This window comes from Vulpes vulpes, unplaced genomic scaffold (genome assembly GCF_048418805.1).
Source record: "Vulpes vulpes isolate BD-2025 unplaced genomic scaffold, VulVul3 Bu000000675, whole genome shotgun sequence".
NCBI lineage: Eukaryota > Metazoa > Chordata > Mammalia > Carnivora > Canidae > Vulpes > Vulpes vulpes.
The window spans coordinates 107,931-116,762 of NW_027325684.1; positions in this window are offsets into that span (position 1 = coordinate 107,931).

An 8,832-nucleotide genomic window follows, 5' to 3' on the forward strand; every position below is an offset into this window, starting at 1 on the left:
ACCAATGACCATGGAGAAATTTCCACTGCATATTTTTTTGCAAAAATATTTTAGTAAAAGAAAAAATTAACCATAAAACATGCCATGATCCAGCCACTTAAATTAGAAAACTTAGGGTTGTGGGCAATGCACATTATTCTCAGAGAGTTACCCAGAAACTAGCGTAATGAGAGACAAAGGGAGGGAGGGAGTGAGAGGAGAGAATGACTGATTGATGGTTAAGGAATTAGCTCCCATGATTGGATGCAGAGGCTGGCAAGTCTAAAACCTGCAGCATAGATGGGCAGTCTGAAGACCTAGGAAATAGATTATATTGCAGTTAAAATCTGAAGGCAAAGGCTGGCCAAATTCCCTCTTCCTCAAGGGAATTCAATCTTTTTCTTAATACCTTCAACTGATTGGATAAAACCCATCCATATTAAGGAGGATGATCTGCTTTACTCAAAGTCTAGCAATCTGAACACTAATCTCTTTAAAAAATATCTTCAAGGCAACATCTAGACATATTTGACGGAATCTCTGGGTACTGTGGGTTAATCAGGTTGACAAATAAAAGTAATTAGCGCACCAACATATATAAAGCATGGAATTATACAACAGACAATACATAAATTCTAACATTAACATATTACCATGTTTGCTTTGTTGCATATATATTAATCTAGTCATTCTTCTATTTATCTATTAATCTATCTTTTTTATTTTTATTTATTTATTTTATTAAAGATTGTATTTATTTATTCATGAGAGATACACAGAGAGAGAAAGAGAGGGAGAGGCAGAGACACAAGCAGAGGGAGAAGCAGGCTCCGTGGAGAGAGCCCGACATGGGACTCGATCCCGGGTCTCCGGGATCAGGCCCTGGGCCAAAGGCTGCGCTAAACCACTGAGCCACCAGGGCTTCCCTAATCTATCTTTAAAAAAAAAGATTTTATGTATTTATTTGAGAGAGAGAGAACGAGGAAGGAGGAGAGGCAGAGGGAGAAGCAGACTCTCTGCTGAGCAGAGAGCCCAATATGAGGCTTGATCCCAGGCCCCCAGGATCATGACCTGAGTGGAAGGCAAACGCTTAATGGATTGAGCGACCCAGGTGCTTATTAGTTAATCTATCTTATTTTGGGAAGAATTTTAATAAATTTCAGAAACAAGCATATTTCCCCCTAAATTTTTCATCATAAATATCATTAACTATATTTCAATGTGTGTTTACAGTTGTAGATATGAGGTAAAGTTTACATAAAATGCAAAATATTGAATATACAGTTACTGAATTGTTACAAATGTGTACATCTGTGTGCACACAAGTTATAGGTAGATTTAGAACACTTCCCATTACAGCCTCATATCGTCTTTCTTGCTACCAGTCATTCCTCACCCCTATTATAAACTGCAAAGAGTTCAATGACTTGGGATATTTTTTCCATAGTGGATTAGGGTTTTTTTTCCTCTTCTGTAACTTCATAAATATGGCACCATATAATGTATAATCATTTGCATAAGGTTCTTATACTCAACATACTGTTTTTGAGATTCATTTATGTTTTTTCCATAGCAGTAAGTTCTTAAAAATTGATGAATAGTATTATAGAAATATGCCTCACTTCATACATCAATTCACCTATTGATGGAGACCTATGTTGTTTCCAGTTTCTAGGTATTTTTTATGATTTAAGTTGTTATAAATATGCACTGTGTGGGCATGTCTTTTCATTTATCTAGGGTGAATACCTAGGAGTGGAATTTATAAGTCATATGTTAGGTATGTGCTTAGTTTTAATAAGAAACTGGCAAAGAATTTTCCAAAGGTGGTGTGCTATCTCAAGCCCCCACTACAAAGTTTCTGATTGCTCCATATCTTCAAAATGCTTGGAGTTGATAGTTAGCATCAAAGAACAGTAAGATATAATATGCAATATATAGTATATATACAATATATACATATATATACACTAATATATAAAAAGAGGAGCTCCTGAATAAATTAGAAACAGAGATTTAGAAAACTAAAGTAGCATGTGGTTAGAAAATGACCTGGAAATTCAACTATAAAGAATTATGGGGATCCCTGGGTGGAGCAGCGGTTTGGCGCCTGCCTTTGGCCCAGGGCGCGATCCTGGAGATCTGGGATCGAATCCCATGTCAGGCTCCCGGTGCATGGAGCCTGCTTCTCCCTCTGCCTGTGTCTCTGCCTCTCTCTCTCACTGTGTTCCTATCATAAATAAATAAAAATTAAAAAAATAAAGATTTATACTTTAAAAAAATAAAGAATTATGAAGGGGTAATAAAAACATGAAAGCATTTTTAAAATTATACAAAAACTTTACACTATCACCACTGAGATCAGTAGTCAGTATCAATTTTATTCTGTATTTTTATTTCTCTAGATTAAACAAAAAAGTCAAATAGTATATAACTCATTCTCTTCTTCTATTTTGGAAATCATATTTTACAAAACAAAAAGCCTATTTGTTTTAAATTTTTATTTATTTATGATAGTCACAGAGAGAGAGAGAGAGAGAGAAGCAGAGACACAGGCAGAGGGAGAAGCAGGCTCCATGCAGGGAGCCCGACGTGGGACTCGATCCCGGGTCTCCAGGATCACACCCTGGGCCAAAGGCAAGTGCCAAACCGCTGCGCCACCCAGGGATCCCCAAAAAGCCTATTATAAAAAAAATTAAATAAGCTTAATTGAGACTGAAAAGACAGAGTCTTCTGGCTATTAAACTGACAATAATTAAAATGCATAATATTCTGTCTTAGTAGAATTTTTGATGGACCTATAATCAATGTATAGGTTGTAGAATGAACATTGGTTCATTATTAAAATCATTCAAGAGATCATACTCTAATGTCTAACAATGTTTCATTTTTCACTGACCAATCTACTATGAAGATTTTGTTTGTACACAAGAAAAGGCAGATGGCCACCTGTTACATCCATTTGTGGCGATCACATTATCAGCGTAATAGCCACAAGAGGTAAATAGCTGCAGGGTGTTATTTTTAAGACTGAAAGGAGCCTTAGCCTCCATAGGGCCCCATGGAGAAATGTGCCTTAAGAAAAAGCCAAGTAATCCTTCATATGCCAACCTAATAAAAAATAATAAACAAAACAAAACAAAACAAAAAATCCAGCCAATATTTAGTCCTTAATATTTTTTTTCTATCCTTTAATTTTTGGTAGTTAGTGTTTTTAGAGGACAGAATTTTCATTTCATTTCATTAATCTTTTTCTTTCCTTTTTCAATACCCTATCCTTCGCAGGTTCTAAGCTGATGTATTCTACACATTCCCTTGTTAGGTCACCAGAGGAAGTAAGCCCTAAGTGACAGGACTAGCTCACTGGCACACACACTTCACAGTCTTTCTTCAGCATCTCGTTCCCTCTAGTTCTTCATTTCCTGAAGACACTTTCCAATAAGCTACCCACTCCTAAACCCCTGTCTTAACTTGTTTTTTGGACTAGCCCATTTAAGATATGAAGACTGGTTTTTGCCATGAATTTTAAGTATTTTTAAGACATCCAAATGGAAATATTACATGGGCCATTCAATAACTTCTGAACCAAGGCATGAATTAAATCCCTCCTAGACAGAGAGAGAGACTGCACAGAGAAAATAGCCAAGCACTGGCTTTCGTGAAATGAAGAAATTTGTCAAGATAACCACAGAGAATGGCTAAAGAAAGTTACAGAGTAACTACAAATAAGAGTTTAGCAAAGCAGAGTACAGGACATTTTTGTGGTTCCCAGTAGTTAAATAAAATAATGACTAAAAATATCTTTATTGTATTTAAGACACATGAAAGTTACTTGTATTACTAGAATGATGAGCAGAGGTCACCCAGAGTTGTTTTGGTGGGAGATGAAACAGTATATAAGTAAACTCTTAGGGAAAAAAGTCTTATCTCCCTTTGTTGATCCTATATGCTTCCTGTTCAACTTAGGTTTGGCTCTTTCTTCCCTTATTTTCACATCTCTCTCCACACATCTGTCTCCTATTCAGCTCCACATACCCTAATCTTCTTCATCAATATTTGGAGAGACCATTGATTTAGGACAGATTCCATGATGGGTATGTTGTTTCATTTCAGTTCCACCATCTACCTGCGAAGTGAGGTGGCATTCCTAGTTTTATAGACAGGTCAGTTATGGATAGATAGGTAAGTAAATTATACCTAAATAGAAGACCTAGCAATTAAAATCAAATACTTTTTTCGCCTCCAAAACTTTGTTTTTCCAAAATACTATATTATGTGATTTTCTACCAGCTTACTGTTTTCAACATTAATATTTGAAATGACAGTGATCAGACACATGTTTGGGGAATCATAATTCAAGCTGAGGCTTAATGGTTACTATGTCTTAATTTGCTTTCCAGTTGTAGGCAAAACCTTAAACCAGAGAAATGGACATTGAATTGTTAGAATTTACTTTGGCAGGCATATCAGGGAGAAATTATGGTGACCAAGTCTTCCAACCAGAAGTCTAGCTTTGCTCTGGAGATTGTGATTATCCACTATGGTCTCAACTCATAAGGAAGCTTTTATTAGAAAGTGGTGGCTCATATGTCCATAGGGTAGGTTTTGAAACAAGAATTGAAAGGATAGATACAATAAAAGGTGAAACTTGTTTCTTACATAGTGCTGTGTGCACCTAATTTCAGAGTTATTGCTCTATCTAGTATTTCCTGTATCTAGTGTAGGATTTGAATAAGGGCCATATCTAACCAAAGTAAGAGATGAATAAATAACCATATAAACAGTTACATATTTCCACTCATTACGTATTTGAAATTCAATATGTTTTTAGTGTTAAAGACTACACAAAACATTATTTTTTTAAGATTGTATCTATTTATTTGAGAGAGAAAGAGAGACAGCAACAGAGAGCAGGAGTCAAGCTGGAGAAGCAGGATTTCCGCTGAGCAGGGAGCCTGATGCAGGGCTCGAATCCAGGACCAAGGGATCATGACTTGAACCAAAGGCAGACGCTTAACAGACTGAGCCACCCAGGTACCCTCCAAAATGCTTAATTTTAATTGAAATTATTTCTAAGAAGTAGTATTTACTTACACTGAAATTCACATGAAAAGGCCAATTCATCTAATTCCAAGATGCAGAACAATTTATTGAATTTAGGATTCTCTACTCATGACTCTTTGAATGCCCTGCAACTATTCTTATTTTAATATTTCTCTGACCTTTTACCTTTTCTTAAATCAGCCATATTTCTTTTCCTATGGTAATGTTCTAAATTAAAACCTGAAAATCATGGCATCCAAAACACCACACTAATAAAAAAGAATTTGATCTTAGTTATACAGTGCATATATTTTCTGATTGTCAAACTAGTTTTCACTGCTAGCTATAATCATTTTTAAAGCAGACTATTCAAATGTAGAAGTGAGAAGATTATATTCATAACTAATCTTATGGCATCTTTTAGGTAACCTAAACAGCACTTTTTAAATTGGGAAATTGACAGAATCTTAAACATATTTAAATAGTTTACAAAGATTCTCTTAGCTTAAAAAAAGAAAATATCCAAAATATGAACAATCAGTTTTTCAATGAATAATAAATAGATAGATGTTTGCAAATAAACAGGATCAACAAGAATGAGCCTAAAATGCAAAGTTTCATATGAAGAGAGGATTTCCCAGGAGAAACTAAGATAACAATCCAATTAAGGTGTTACTGTATATAAATTAGAAACTGCAATTTAAGTTGCCATAATAAGGAAGAAATCCAAAAGCAAAATAATATATTTCTTGTTTTATTTCAAAGAAGTCAAACGATAAGTTGTCAAAGGTGTAGGTAAGCTTCAAATGATCAGGAGCTGAAGAGAATCAGTTTGTAAAATATATTTAATGATGGATGACTTCTGAATGTTAGCAGAAAGCCATATCATCACTTCACAATTAAAAATTCATTAGAACTTGTGAGACCAGGATAATATTTAGTAAACAGAAGCAGCATGTGAGAAATCTGAATGAGTATAGGGGCTTAATAGAATCATCAGTCCTCAAACTAATTTACCTCAAAATAACAATTTGTGAATATTCATAGTCTTAAAACTAACTAAAGGATAAAATTAGGAATCTTGTTCCAAATGTTATTAGCATTATACAATTTATTTCAACGATGTGCCATAGTATTAGTTAAAACTAAATTGCTTGAAGTGAAAGAAAATATTCAAGTTCAAATGCTATATTTAAGTTGAATATTCAATTTCAAATTTTAGTTCTACCCCATATAAGTAGACTTTTTCAGTGTCACTAAACAGATGTAATCTCTCTTCCAAACTCTTAAACTACTTCATATAAATTATGGCACTTATGTATACTTAGGCAGTATCCCATTAAAGACTAGATGATCATTAAAATTTTATTTTTGCAACTCTCAGAAATTGAACAATAGTCTTTTGAACATACCAAAGAATTTTAAAATGTTGAATAAATTGCACACAAGAACAAATAATCTCAGTGAAGAGAATGACACACTCAAAACAAATATTTTATCCCTCTTGTTTTAATGACTTGAGAAGAAGAACTAGAGGCATGCATGGCAAATACAAACCTCACCCATTATTTCGTGATTTGCACAGAATGTTCAAAAACATTTGATTTTGTTGCTTGTATTTAATTCTCAGGATACTCAACATAGAAACTGAATTCCTATTCTTTCTAAAAAAAACCCAGAAGATTTGGCCACGTTGACCCACATTTCACAGAACAGTGTGTTATATCTGAGTTCAGGTACCCTTTTTTGATAGAACAAAGGTTTGATTTTTGACCTACTAGCTAATTTCTTTAATTTACCCTATAGTCCTGCCTGGACCCACATCTCTGCTATGGTTTTTGTTTATAGAAGGATCAAAACCAAACTATTCAAAAATTAGCAATGATATATTTCCTAATACCTCTTCTTATTTAAGTCACATAGTTAGGTTTTAAAAAAATACACATATTAAATTATTTAAATATTCAAAAGGTTAATTTTAACACATTGCCAAGGACTGAAAAAAGAGCCACATGCTAGAATCAAGTGATATTGTCAGTTACTTAGATGTTTTAATAAAGGCATAGCATTTTCATAAGTTTTTAGGTATTATTTTACTGAAGAAATAGTGGAATATAATCTTTGAAGTTTTTGTCTTTGTCTCAGGGGCCACCTGTGTGTGACTTTACAAAAGTCTTAAACCACAATGTTCCTCATTTTAGTAATAACTTTTACCATAAAATATACTATTATACATTCATAAAAAACAGCCCTCAAGTGTATGCTTTTTAATGATGACTTTTGCAATCATTTGAACAATTATCTGGAAGTTTATTACAGTTTTTCTGTTCATATTTCTTCAGTTTATGTGAATTTTATTATTTTTTTGAAATTGATTAATTTATGAGGGAGGGTCAGGATTCTCCAAGGTTTTCCTTTATTTCTTTTTTTTTTTTTTTTTTTTAGACTTTCCTTTTTTTTTTTTTTAATTTTTTTAATTTATTTATGATAGTCACAGAGAGAGAGAGAGAGAGGCAGAGACACAGGCAGAGGGAGAAGCAGGCTCCATGCACCGGGAACCTGATGTGGGATTCGATCCGGGGTCTCCAGGATCGCGCCCTGAGCCAAAGGCAGGCGCCAAACCGCTGCGCCACCCAGGGATCCCTCCTTTATTTCTTTTATTTATCCTTTGCATTATATATTATTGTCTCCCAGAAAAACAAGCAGTATTCCCATTACTCACTTAAACAGTTTACAAATACTCCAGTAGTGTTGTTAACATGACTTTAGCTCTTTAGCTAAAGAGCTAAATCAAACTGATAATCTATCAAACTGATAATCCCTGTTAGCCACTACACCCACAAGTTATTGACAGTGAGGCACTTTTCCGGAAGTGAAATCCACAGCACTTCTTATCTACTATAGCTCTGTTAGCTTAATAGCGAGGAAAGAGAAACAAAAATATCCTCTCAGTTAAATTTTACTCCAGAAGGAAAGTCTCAGTGGATTAAAAATAATATTAAAAAAAAAAAAAAAAAAGCACTCTAAAGAAAATGTGATTAAAGTATTATAAACAAGTGTTCACTAGTAAATTTTCAAAAAAAAAAGAAGAGTTTACTTGTCCTAAAAAACAAAACTCAAAATTAACATAATAGAACACAAATGATAATGACACTAACTGGCAATTACTTGAACCCTGCTCAAGTTTGTGATAAAGTGTTTTGTTGTTGTTAATAAGATCTAAACAGGTAAATTAAATATTTGAACAGTTTCTTCCAGACTTCGTACAGATTCTGTATTTCATCTGTTAATTCACTCTTCCTATTTGAAGCATTAGGAACTTGAGAACCAAAACACCACCTGTGGTTCTATTTTATTCCTAACTCATCTCTCACTCAAGATTTTAAAGACTGAACCAAAAGGAGGCTCTTAAGGTGAATGTCCTCATTGTCATTCCAGAAAAATAATATGGTATTATCTCCTTGTGATGTGGTTCACATCTTTAATAATGCTAAAACCAATTTACTCCTTTATTTTTTTCCGACGTCTTAAATGTTTAGCAGGGAGATAGAGTAGGAACCTCATATCTGATTGGCATACTTTCTGTTTTGCTCAAGAAATGCAATTTAATTAACCATGGGCATTCTTCATTTTTGCTTTATATTACATCCAGCTATCTTGCTGAATATTCTCAAGTGTAATCCTAATCTCTTAGATAATTATTAACGGGTGTTTTCTTCAAAATAAAATAAGCTTATCTTTTAGTTAAGTACCTATAAAATGACAGGGATTTTAAAAATGTCCCTTATAACACAAAAGCCAACTTATCCT